The sequence below is a fragment of the Arachis hypogaea genome, chromosome 17 (assembly GCF_003086295.3).
Source record: "Arachis hypogaea cultivar Tifrunner chromosome 17, arahy.Tifrunner.gnm2.J5K5, whole genome shotgun sequence".
NCBI classification, from domain to species: Eukaryota; Viridiplantae; Streptophyta; class Magnoliopsida; order Fabales; family Fabaceae; genus Arachis; species Arachis hypogaea.
Window position 1 is genome coordinate 88660106 of NC_092052.1, and position 8415 is coordinate 88668520.

Here is an 8415-nt window from a genome sequence, read left to right on the forward strand (position 1 = left end):
ATAAGCTTCTTCTTCAGAAGATGCCTCTTTAGTACTATTGGATGCAGCTTGCATTCCATTCAGACTCTGAGAAATCATATTGACTTGCTGAGTCAATATTTTATTCTGAGCCAATATGGCATTCAAAGTATCAATTTCAAGAACTCCCTTCTTCATAGGCGTCCCATTACTCACAGGATTCCTCTCAGAAGTGTACATGAACTGGTTATTAGCAACCATGTCAATGAGTTCTTGAGCTTCTGCAGGCGTTTTCTTTAAGTGAATGGATCCACCTGCAGAGGTATCCAATGACATTTTAGCTAATTCAGACAAACCATCATAGAATATGTCCACGATGGTCCATTCTGAAAGCATGTCAGAAGGATACTTTTTGGTCAGTTCTTTGTATCTCTCCCAAGCTTCATAGAGGGATTCACCTTCTTTCTATCCGAAGGTCTGAACATCCACTCTAAGCTTACTCAGCTTTTGAGGAGGAAAGAACTTGGCTAAGAAAGCCTTGATCAGCTTATCCCAAGAGTTCAGGCTATCCTTAGGTTGAGAGTCCAACCATACTCTAGCTCTGTCTCTTACAGCAAAAGGGAAAAGCATGAGCCTGTAGACTTCAGGATCTACTCCATTAGTCTTAACAGTATCACATATCTACAAGAATTCAGTTAAGAACTGAAAAGGATCTTCAGATGGAAGTCCATGAAACTTGCAGTTCTGCTGCATCAGAGAAACTAATTGAGGTTTAAGCTCAAAATTGTTTGCTCCTATGGCAGGAATGGAGATGCTTCTTCCATGTAAATTGGAATTAGGTGCAGTAAAGTCACCAAGCATCCTCCTTACATTATTATTATTTTCGGCTGCCATCTCCTCTTCTTGTTCGAAAATTTCTGAAAGGTACTTGCTGGATTGTTATAATTTAGCTTCTCTTAGTTTCCTCTTCAGAGTCCTTTCAGGTTCTGGATCTGCTTCAACAAGAATGTTCTTGTCCTTGCTCCTTCTCATATGAAAAAGAGGGACAGAAAATTAATAATAATAGGGGTCCTTTTTACCACAGTATAGAGGTCCCTGTGTAAGTAGAAGAAAAGAAGAAGAAAAAATTCGAACACAGATGGAAGAGGGGGTTCGAATTTGGGTGAGATGAAGTGTTAGTAGATGAATAAATAAATAGAAGGAGATAAGAGAGAGAGAGAATTTTCGAAATTAATTTTTGAAAAAGAGTTAGTGATTTTCGAAAATAGTTTTTGAAAAGGTTAGTAATTTTTTGAAAATTAAAGAGAGAGGGAGTTAGTTAGGTAGTTTTGAAAAAGATAAGAAACAAACAAAAAGCTAGTTAGTTAGTTGAAACAAATTTTGAAAATCAATTTTGAAAAGATAAGAAGATAAGAAGTTAGAAAGGATATTTTAAAATCAAATTTTGAAAAAGATAAGATAAAGAGATATTTTTGAAAAGATATGATTGAAATTAGTTTTGAAAAAGATTTGATTTTTAAAATCACAATTAATGACTTGATTCACAAGAAATCACAAGATATGATTCTAGAACTTAAAGTTTGAATCTTTCTTAACAAGCAAGTAACAAACTTGAAATTTTTGAATCAAAACATTAATTGACGATGTTATTTTCAAAAATTAGGAGATAAAGATAAGAAAAAGATTTTTGAAAAATATTTTTAAAATTTTCGAAAATAAATAAGAAAAATGAAAAAGATTTGATTTTTGAAAAAGATTTTGAAAAAGATAAGATTTTTAAATTGAAAATTTGATTTGACTCATAAAAACAACTAGATTTTAAAAAGTTTTGAAAAAGTCAACTAAAATTTTCGAAATTTATGAGTGAAAAAGGGAAAGATTTTTTTTTTAATTTTTGAATTTTTAATGATGAGAGGAAAAAACATGAAAAAGACTCAATGCATGAAAATTTTGGATCAAAACAATGAATGCATGCAAGAATGCTATGAATGTCAAGATAAACACCAAGAACACTTTGAATGTCAAGATGAACATCAAGAACTTATTTTTGAAAAATTTTTAATGCAAAGAAAACATGCAAGACACCAAACTTAAAAATTTTTCATGTATAGACACTATGAATGCAAGAATGCATATAAAAAACAAGAAAAGACACAAAACATGAAAACATCAAGATCAAACAAGAAGACTTAAGAAGAACAACTTGAAGATCATGAAGAACACTATGAATGCATGAATTTTTCGAAAAATGCAAGATGAATATGCAATTGACACCAAACTTTCAACTTGACACAAGACTCAAACAAGAAACATGAAATATTTTTTATTTTTATGATTTTTTTTTTTGGATTTTTGTATATTTTTTCGAAAAAACATATAGGAAAAAGAAAATAAGGATTTCAAAATTTTTTTAATATGAATTCCAGGAATCTTGTATTCTTAGTCTAAAGCTCCAATCCGAGGGTTAGGCATGACTTAATAGCCAGCCAAGCTTTAGTATGTAACTCAGACATGCCACGGCTGACATTCCAATTAACTTGCCTCTATGCTGATGGTTGGAAGCCCCTATCCAAAAGAATTAGACATGGCTTTACAGCCAGCCAAGCTTCAACATGCTTCATGAAACTCTAGAATTCATTCTTAAAAATTATGAAGAAAAATATATTTTTGAAAACATTTATTTTAAAATTTTTTTCGAAAAAAAAGGAGAAAATTTTTTGAAAGATTTTTGAAAATTTTTTTTTTGAAAACTTTTTGAAAATAAGAAGAAAATTACCCAATCTAAGCAACAAGATGAACCGTCAGTTGTCCAAACTCAAACAATCCCCAGCAACGGCGCCAAAAACTTGGTGCACGAAATTGTGATCTCAGGCAACGGTGCCAGAAACTCTGTACGCACGTCTTAATAAATCGTTTTTCATTCACAACTTCGATTCAACTAACCAGCAAGTGCACTGGGTCGTCCAAGTAATAAGCCTTACGTGAGTAAGGGTCGATCCCACGGAGATTGTCGGCTTGAAGCAAGCTATGGTCACCTTGTAAATCTCAGTCAGGCGGATATCAAATAGTTATGGAATTTTTGAATATTAATAATAAATAGTTAACAAGGATAGAAATACTTATGTAAGTCATTGGTTAGAATTTCAGATAAGCGTATAGAGATGCATTTGTTCCTCTGAACCTCTGCTTTCTTGCTGTCTTCATCCAATCAATCTTACTTCTTTCCATGGCTGGCTTTATGTAAGGACATCACCGTTGTCAATGGCTACTTTGTATCCTCTCTGGAAAATGGTCCGATGCGCTGTCACTGCATGGCTAATCGTCTAGAGGCATCACCCTTGTCAATGGCTGCATCCCATCCTCTTGTGAAAATGGTCCAAATGCTCTGTCACAGCACGGCTAATCATCTGAGGTTCTCGATCATACTGGAATAGGATTCACCCTCCTTTTGCGTCTGTCACTACGCCCAGCACTCGCGAGTTTGATGTTCGTCACAGTCATTTAATCCCAGAGTCCTACTCGGAATACCACAGACAAGGTTTAGACTTTCCGGACTCTCATGAATGCCGCCATCAATCTAGCTTATGCCACGAAGATTCTGATTAAGAGATCCAAGAGATACTCATTCAATCTAAGGTGGAACGGAAGTGGTTGTCAGGCACACATTCGTGGGGGAATGATGATGATTGTCACGTTCATCACATTCAGGTTGAAGTGCGAATGAATATCTTAGAAGTGGAATAAGTTGAATTGAATAGAAAAACAGTAGTACTTTGCATTAATCTTTGAGGAACAGCAGAGCTCCACAACTTAATCTATGGAGTGCAGAAACTCTACCGTTGAAAAATACATAAGTGAATAGAGGGTAAGAATGGCCGAGTGGCCAGCCTCCTATGGAGGTCTAGAGATCTAAAAATGATCAAAAGATCATCTAATACACTAGTAAAAAGTCCTATTTATACTAAACTAGTTACTAGGGTTTACAGAAGTAAGTAATTGATGCATAAATCCACTTTCGGGGCCCACTTAGTATGTGCTTGGGCTGAGCTTGAATGTTACACGTGCAGAGGTCATTCTTGGAGTTGAACGCCAGTTTGTAACGTATTTCTGGCGTTCAACTCTGGCTTGTAACATGTTTCTGGTGTTTAACTCTAGACAGCATCATAGAACTGGCGTTCAACGCCCTTTTACGTCATCAAAACTCGGCCAAAATATGGACTATTATATATTGCTGGAAATCCCTGGATGTCTAATTTCCAACGCAATTAGAAGCGCGCCATTTTGAGTTCTGTAGCTCCAGAAAATCCACTTTGAGTGCAGGGAGGTCAGAATCTAACAGCATCAGCAGTCCGTCTTCTATCTCTGAATCTGATTTTTGCTCAAGTCCCTCAATTTCAGCCAGAAAATACCTGAAATCACAGAAAAACACACAAACTCATAGCAAAGTCCAGAATTGTGAATTTAACATAAAAACTAATGAAAACATCCCTAAAAGTAACTAGATTCTACTAAAAACATACTAAAAACAATGCCAAAAAGCGTATAAATTATTCGCTCATCAGGTGAGTTGTGATTGCTTGGCTTGGAGGTGGATTAAAATAATATTAAAATATCTCTGGTGTACAACTACTAAAACTAGGTGTATCGGAACACTCGTAAAAATATCTCTAAAAATTATTTTTTGAGCTACTAGCATAAATGACACTAGTAACATATTTATTATGAGAATAGAATATGTATGATGAGGCCTTAGCATTGCTAAATTCATCAGAGAGTGCTGGTGCTAAGCTGCACTAGTAAACCGTAAATCCGGTTAAACCAATTTTCCGTTTTTAACAAAAACAGACCAAGTAACCTTATAATATCATTCAAGCATGTTCTAATACTAATATAATGATAATATTATAATATTATATCTCTTCTCTCATGAATCGAGTCCAGTTCATCAAATAGAGACTATTTACGAAAATCATAATAAAAAATGCCAACCGATACGGTTCAAAAACTAGGTTCTTCCCGATTGCATTATCGAGCTTGCCTCAGAGGAGGTTCTAGCTTAAGGATGACATAATGATAATGAGGATTGAGATTCTTGATGATATAACAGAGGTGTTCCCTTTACTGATCTTCCGGAGAAATCCGTACTTTCAGAAAAGATCTCATGTACTCGAAAATCAGGGTTGTTATAAAATCCAACTTGTTTCTGAGTGTATTTCATGTAGAATTAAAGTCCAAGCAAAGGGGGAGCAATTAGTTTAGTCAACATGAGCCTTTAGTTAGTTTTCTAGAGAGAGAAGCTCCCTCTTCTCTCTAGAATCAGGTTAGGATTAGGTTAGATTGTCTTAGATCCATGTTTAATTCCTTGATCTCATCCTCTTTCCTTTATAATTTCTCATTTCTACATCTTGATTCTCTTATTTGTGATGTTAATTTCTCATTTTACTCTCTTTTGTGATGATGAACTCATGTTGGATTTGGTTTACATTTAATGCAAATTTTGATGTTGATGTTTCTTTAATTGATGAATTGAGATGTGAATTTACTTTTCTTGCAATTAGTAGTTGGTAGATTTTACTATTCTTGAAATTTATGATGTTTACTTCTATTTCACTCTATGTGTTTGACGAAATGTTCTCTTTAATTTTTGAGTAATTTTGTCAACTCTTGGTCTAAGCTAACGGAATTTGGTAAACTTGAGTTATTGGGTATGATGGATTTGATGATTTAAGAACCCTTGGTGATTAATTTGATATCCATTGATGCTAACCCGCTACTAAGTTAATTAGTAGGTAGGTTAGGATTTAAGGCTTAATGTGATCAAACCTATTTGACGTACTTCAAGCTTTGGGGTAGATGTTACGTACTTAAAGCTTTTGGGAAGTAGACTTAATAGGTTGGCTTCTCAGGATTATCAATATTTGGTTTGTTGACAAGGATGGTGATCTCAATTACCTAAGTCTTAGCCAAGAGTTCTTTATCTTGTTTTCTTTACTTGCTTGCCTAATTTACTTTTCTTGCCCTCTTATGAACCAAAGACCCCCTTACCCATTTATAGCCAATAATTGAGCACTTCATTGTATCCTAGGGAGACGACCCGGAGTCCAAATACTTCGGTAAATTTTCATTGGGGTTCGTTATTCGTGACATAAAACCACAAATTTTTGATTGGGAGGATTGTTTGTTGGTGGAGAACTATACTTGCAACGAGAATTTATTTTGTGTGAAATTCTATACCGACACGACAAATTCTCTTAAATCAATATGCTTCTGGAGGAACTTCATCACTGTCTTTGTATCATTAGTGAGTGTTGCAATTTCTTCTACCCATTTAGATACATAGTTTACTGCCACCAGAATATAAGTGTTTGAGTATCATGGTGGGAAAGGCCCCATGAAGTCAATACCCCATACATCAAATAACTCAATCTCTAAGATCCCTTGCTGAGGCATGGCATAACCGTGAGGCAGATTACCAGCTCTCTGGCAACTGTCACAATTATGTACAAACTCTCGAGAGTCTCTATAGAGAGTAGGCCAGTAGAAGCCACATTGGAGAACTTTTTTGGTTGTTCGCTCACCTCCAAAATGTCCTCCATATTGTGATCCATGGTAATGCCATAGAATCTCATGTGCCTCTTCTCTAGGCACACATCTACGGATAACTCCGTCTGCACACCTCTTAAAGAGATATAGTTCATTCCACAAGTAGTACTTTGCATCAGAAATCAATTTTTTTGTTTGCTGCTTACTGTACTCTTTGGGTATGAATCTCACAGCTTTATAGTTTGCAATGTCTGCAAACCACGGTACTTCCTGAATGGCAAAGAGTTGCTCATCTGGAAAGGTTTCAGAGATCTCAGTAGGGGGGAGGGACGCCCCTGCTACTGGTTCTATCCGTGACAGATGATCAGCTACTTAGTTCTCTATCCCTTTTTTGTCTCTTATTTCTATATCAAACTCTTGCAGAAGCAACACCCATCTTATGAGTCTGGGTTTTGAATCTTGCTTTGTGAGGAGATATTTTAGAGCAGCATGGTCAGTGTACACAATCACTTTTGATCCTACTAAATAAGATCTGAACTTGTCAATGGCATAAACCACTGCAAGCAACTCCTTTTCTATGGTTGTGTAATTCTTCCGCGTGTCATTTAAAACATGGCTAGCATAATAAATGACATGTAGAAGCTTGTTGTGGCTCTGACCCAATACTACACCAATGGCATGATCACTGGCATCACACATTAGTTCGAATGGTAATGACCAGTCTGGTGCAGAAATGACTGGTGCTGTGACCAGCTTAGTTTTCAAAGTCTCAAACGCCTACAGACACTCTGTGTCAAAGACAAATGGCGTGATAGCAGCTAGCAGATTGCTCAAAGGTTTTGCAACTTTTGAAAAATTCTTTATAAACCTCCTATAGAATCCTGCATGCCCCAGAAAGCTTCTGATTGCCTTAACATTGGCAGGTGGTAGTAATTTTTCAATTACCTATACTTTAACTTGATCCACCTCTATTACCTTGTTCGAAATTTTGTGCCCAAGGACAATTCCTTCAGTCACCATGAAGTGACATTTCTCCTAGTTTAAAACCAGGTTAGTATCTTGGAACCTTTTTAGAACAAGTGCTAGATGGTCAAGACAGGAGCTGAATGAGTCTCCAAATACTGAGAAGTCATCCATGAAAACTTCCAGAAATTTCTCTACCATATCAGAGAAGATAGAGAGCATGCACCTCTGAAAGGTTGGAGGTGCATTGCACAGGCCAAACGGCATCCTTTTGTATGCAAATACTCCAGATGGACATGTGAATGCTGTTTTTTCTTGGTCCTGAGGATCTACTGTAATTTGGTTGTAACTTGAATATCCATCGAAAAAGTAGTAGTATTTATGACCTGCTAGTCTCTCTAATATCTGGTCTATGAATGATAAAGGAAAATGATCCTTTCTAGTGGCTGTATTGAGTCTTCTGTAGTCAATACACATACGCCACCCTGTAACTGTTCTTGTAGGAACCAGTTCATTCTTTTCATTATGAACCACTGTCATGCCTCCCTTCTTGGGGACAACTTGGACAGGGATCACCCAGGGGCTATCGGAAATAGGATAAATAATCCCAGCCTCTAGTAACTTAAGTGACCTTTTTTTGCACCACCTCCTTCATGGCTGGATTCAGCCGCCTCTGTGGTTGAACCACTGGCTTAGCATCATCCTCCAATAGGATCTTGTGCATGCATCTGGCTGGGCTAATACCCTTAAGATCACTTATGGACCACCTAAGAGCTGTCTTGTGTGTCCTTAGCACCTGAATTAGTGTTTTCTCTTCCTGTGGCTCTAAAGCAGAGCTTATGATCATCGAAAAAGTGTCATCTTCTCCCAGAAATGCATATTTCAGGGATGGTGGTAGTGGTTTGAGCTCGGGTTTAGGAGGTTTCTCCTCTTTCTGAGGAGTTTTCAGAG

At 36.5% G+C, this 8415-nt stretch overlaps 1 non-coding gene across 1 annotated transcript; it reads left to right on the forward strand.

Moving 5' to 3' along the window:
• Positions 1 to 348: 348 nt before the first annotated feature.
• LOC112768405 (small nucleolar RNA R71) lies at positions 349 to 456 on the forward strand. The gene has a single exon (XR_003185839.1). It is a non-coding gene; the product is annotated as a small nucleolar RNA R71 (small nucleolar RNA).
• The last annotated feature ends 7959 nt before the right edge of the window (positions 457 to 8415 follow it).